General features: G+C 48.2%; 1 non-coding gene across 1 annotated transcript; it reads left to right on the plus strand.

Moving 5' to 3' along the window:
* The first annotated feature begins 4,422 nt into the window (after positions 1 to 4,422).
* Positions 4,423 to 4,494, plus strand: TRNAA-AGC (transfer RNA alanine (anticodon AGC)). Its single transcript has one exon. It is a non-coding gene; the product is annotated as a tRNA-Ala (tRNA).
* Positions 4,495 to 4,925: the final 431 nt, after the last annotated feature.

Below are 4,925 nucleotides of genomic sequence, written 5' to 3' on the forward strand. Positions count from 1 at the left end.
TTTCCCCATCTAGTTAATACATCCATCACCTTTTAAAAAATTTATTTATTTTAGAGAGAGTGTGCACAAGCAGGAGGAGGGGCAGAGAGAGAGGGATCGAACTCCAGCAGACTCCCCACTGAGCAGGGAGCTCACTCTCAGGACCCTGAGATCATGACCTGAGCCAAAATCAAGAATTGGATGCTTAACTGACTGAGCCACCCAGGCGCCCCCATCCATCGTTTTCCTTATTTATCTTGTGTGTGTGGAAATGTAAGTTCTACTCTCTTAGCAGATTTCAGTTACACAGTCCAGTGTTAGCAACTACAGTCCCCATGTTTTACATGAGATCCTCAGACCCTACTCATCTTAGAAGTGAAAGTTTGTATCTTTTATCAACCTCTCTATTTCCCCCACTTTCCAGCCTCTGGCAACCACTTTTCTACTCTGTTTTTATGAGTTTGACTTTTTTTCCCTCCTGATTCCCCATAGAAGTGATACCATGTAGGATTTGTCTTCCTCTGACTTATTTCACTTAGCATAATGCCTAAAGGTCCACGAATGTTGTCACAAAAGGCAGCATTTCCTCCCTTCTCGTGGCTGGGTAATACTGCATTGAATATATGGACCACATCTTCATCCATTTATCTGTTGATGGACACTTAGGTTGTTTCTGTGTATTGCTACTGTGATTAATGCTACAGTGAACATGGGAGTATAGATACCTCTTCAACATCTGTTTTAATTTCCTTTGAATATTAAAAGGTGGTTCTAGTCACCAAATTCCACTGTGTGTGTGCAGGGAATTTTCCCACACCAATAAGCAATGCTCTGTATATCAGCCAAGTGTCCTATCATTCAGCTGAATTCTGACACTATTTACCTGGAGACAGAATCAGATCCCATAGATTAAGGGCTCCATCCAGCAAAGAACGGCTTCCCCTCCCACTCGCTGCCCCTGCTTCAGACACCAGCACATGTCCGATTCGTTACCTGTACTTCTCACTGACTGGCTAGAAATCAGAGGTTTCCATGACCCACCCTCCTTGGGTCTGATAAATTTGCTAGAACAGCTCACATTACTCAGAGGGAAAAAAAAAAAAAAAAAAACCATTTTACTTACAGATTAAAAGGATATAACTCAGAAACAGCCAGATGGAAGAGATGCTCAGGAAAAGGGCATGGAGTTTCCGTGCTCTCCAAGTGCACCACTCACACCAGATCTGTACGTGATCACAAACCCAGAAGCACTCCACATTCTCTTTGGGGTTTTTATGTGGAGAAGTCTCCATGCCTAGGCATGACTACATAGGCACGATTGATTAAATAATTGCCCATTGACAATTGATTCAAGCTCCAGTCCTTTTCCCCTCGAAGGTCAGAGAGGTAGGACTGAAAGTTCCAACCTTTAATCTTGGGGCTGGTTCTCCTGGCAACCAGCCCCCAACCTGAGGTGCAGTCACTATTAACATAATAAAAGACACCTTTGTTGCTGTAATGATTTAGGAACTTCTGTGGGTTTTAGGAGCTCTGTCCCAGCAACAGGGTGAAAACAAAATAGATACTTCCTGGTAAAAATCACAACATCACAGATATACGTGATGTGGGAAACCAAAGCAAAAGAAAAATTAAATTTCCTTACTACTTATAGCCCATTCACAAGTCCTTAAAACAGGCAGTGACCTTCCTCTGGGCTGCCTGGATGTGGACACTTTGCTAAGGGCAAAAGGCAACCTTAACCCCAAGATCCTGTGAGTCTTATTTTAATATATAGAAATTCCTTTGGAAACTTCCTTTATCTCTACTGCCCAAGATACGTGTTGGCAACCATCCCCCAAGCAGATGACCCACGGATACACATCTGAAGGGTCACATGACTTGAGTTTTTACTAAACAGTAATAAATGAACTTTCCTAACAACAGCTAGCTGCCCTCAGGATCCTGGAAACCTTGTTTCCAAAATACCTTGGAGGCCTGTGCTGTCCCTACCCCCTCCCAACTTGAAAGTGTACAATGGGCCACTGCTCAGGACCCCGGTGCAGCTCTTTTCTGCCCAGGGGTCCTGTCCCTGTGCTTTAATAAAACCACCTTCTTGCACCAAAGACATCTCAAGAATTTTCTTGGCTGTTGGCTTCGAACCGTAACATTCTTCCCACGTCAATACACACCCAGAAGTAGAATTGCTGGATCACATAGTTCTGTTTTTAATGAATTTTTGAGGAACCTCTATATTTTCCCTAGTGGCTGCGCAAATGTCATTCCCACCAACAGTGCAGAAGGGTTCCCTTTTCTCCACATCCTCGCCTACAATCTTGTCTTTTTGCTGATAGCCATTGGAACAGGTGCGAGGTGATATCTCATTGTGGTTTTTATTTCTATTTCTCTGACGATGAGTGATGGTGAACACTTTTTCACATATCTGTTGGTCATTTGTATATCTTTGGAAAAATGTTCAGTTCCTCTGCCCATTTTTAAATTGGATTATTCGATTTTGCTATTGAGTTGTATGAGTTCTTTATATATTTCAGATATTAACCCCTTATCAGCTAACCAGATACATGATTTGCAAATATTTTTTCCCATTTTAGTAGGTTGCCTTTTCATTTAAAATCTCCTAACAGAAAATATTCTGTTGATTCATGTATACAAGCATCTCTCTCTATCCATTCACTCATTCACTCTTAAAAAATTCAAATACTTACTTATCCCAGGTACTGTAGTCAGCACTGAGGTACAATTAAGGATAACATAGTGTCTTAGCTAACCTTCAGGAAGGCCCGCTGAGATCCTTACCTCCTGATTACACACCCTTGGGCAGTTCCCTCCCACTTAAATCAGTCGGGGAGACCTAGATGAGGAGGGACTGAAGCCTCCTCCCAACATCTTGAAAGCAGATCTTGCAGAGTCAGACCTCAGAGGGCGCGTGCCCTGTAGACACCTGAGTTCTACTTCACAAGACAGGTGGGGCCAGAACCCAGCCAAGCTGCTCTGGGGTTCCTGACCCACACAATCTGCAAGATCATAAACATTTATGTTCTTAACCCATTAAAATTTGGAGTATTACTCAGCAGTAGATAACTAATATTCACAGCAAGCCTTAAAAAAATTTCTCTTTGGTAAACAATCATTATTTACAAAAATAATCTTTATCTGTTTCTCTCAAGCTACCAGACTATTATCAGAAACCATATTCCTTGGAAATCGACTTGGAAGGCTAAACGAAGACGTGTGGTTGTCTTCTCCTGTTTCCCTTTTTATCCTGACAAAAACCTGAAGTCTTTAGGCAGGCTGGCTAGTCGGTCAGCCACCAGAGGGTCCCGGACCTTCCACTGAAGCAATCACTGGCAAAAAGAGAGGGATAAGCCATAATTATTTTAGACAACGCGTGGTTTCCGCAAACTGTGGGGGACCCCATCCCTACTGCAGGAACAACCTGTAGGCTCTCTAGGCAAGGCGGAAGGATGAGCCATGCTGGGGCGTCTGCTAGTCGGGTCGCGCGGGCGTCTGCGGCCGGGTCCCCTCGGGGTCCCCCCAGCGCGCCCCCCGGAGCAGCGGCCCGGAGCCACACGCACGTCCGCGCCTCTGCGCGCGGCAGCCCCAGCTTCCCCTCCTCTCTCCTTGGCATCCCCTCCATTCTTGCAGGCGGGCTCACAGGTCACCGTGCCCGGGCACGGCCCCGAACGCCAGGCAGGCTTAAAGCCTCGGTTTGCAGCCCTTGGGGAGGAGGGGGCCCGGATGGCGGGGGAACCACTCCGTCTGCAGCGAATGAAGCACCGCGGAAGCTGATGTTTCTCCTGGATCTTACAAGTAACTCGTTTCTCACTTCTTTCCGGGCCCTTTGTTCGAAAGCAGCAGAGCGGGGTCTGAGGATTTCTGTTCTCTGGGTTTGATTTGCATTTTTGGATTAAACGAGGGTCAGAAGGCCGCAGGCCGCAATCCAGCATCTCTCTCCTTTAGCCAAGTTTACAGTGAAAGATTGTTTTTGTAACAGTTCCCGCCGCCGCCTCCTCGTTTTCTGAGAAAAGGTCACAGCGGTTTCTGGAGCCCCGGAACGCGGCGCAGAAATGCGGCGGAGAATTGGGGGACACTTTGCTGTGTTCCACAGTTAAAGACAGTCATGGGGAAACCGGTTTTCTCTTTCCTGGAAGGATCTTTCCTTTGACCCGCAGGCCTTTTGAGAAACGAGAAGGGCACTCAGACAGTGAGGGCGGGGAGTGTTTCTTACTGAGATTTCCCACCCCAGTGTGTCCTCCGCGGGTCCCGAATGCCGGCAGTCTGCGGGCCAGAATGCCTTGCCAGCGGGTGTCTAGAGGAGAGGGGGAAATTCGAGTTCTCCTTTACCAAAGAACAAGACAGACTTGTTTAAAATGTGAAAAAAAGGCGGGAGGGAATAAATTTGCTCCATTTCATGAAGACAGTTTAGGAAGGCGCTGCGTGTGTAGTGGGGATGTAGCTCAGTGGTAGAGCGCATGCTTAGCATGCATGAGGTCCCGGGTTCGATCCCCAGCATCTCCATCCCTTTTGTCCCCTTGCTGGGAAATCGCTTTCTTGCTCCCGGTCCCAGCCCGTTACCGCAGGACCCGAAAATTAATCGTCTTGCTCCCCAGCACTTGCAGTCGGCTGGGTGTGCGCCTGACCTCTCCGCTGCGAACTCTGCATCCACCTCGCGCCCGCAGCCCTTGCCTGTGACCGCGCACCAAGCGAATCCCGAGCGGCTTTGGTCCCTCCCGGCTCCAGGAAAAACGCGATTCACCCACGTAAACTCTGAACGGGAAGGCTTGGGGACGGGTTCGTGTCTCGCTTAGTTTCGGGGCGGGGGCGCCGGGCGGCGAGCGCGCCGGGGGTTTCCACGCTGAGGCTCCGCGCGAGAGAGGAGCCTTCTCCTGCGGACCCGCTGCGGACGCGCGGGGTGGACCCCGGGCCCGACCGTGACCTGCGCGCCGAGC

This window comes from Mirounga angustirostris, unplaced genomic scaffold, assembly GCF_029215605.1.
Source record: "Mirounga angustirostris isolate CCGP_5_RB_7025 unplaced genomic scaffold, mMirAng1.0.hap1 SCAF_8, whole genome shotgun sequence".
NCBI classification, from domain to species: domain Eukaryota; kingdom Metazoa; phylum Chordata; class Mammalia; order Carnivora; family Phocidae; genus Mirounga; species Mirounga angustirostris.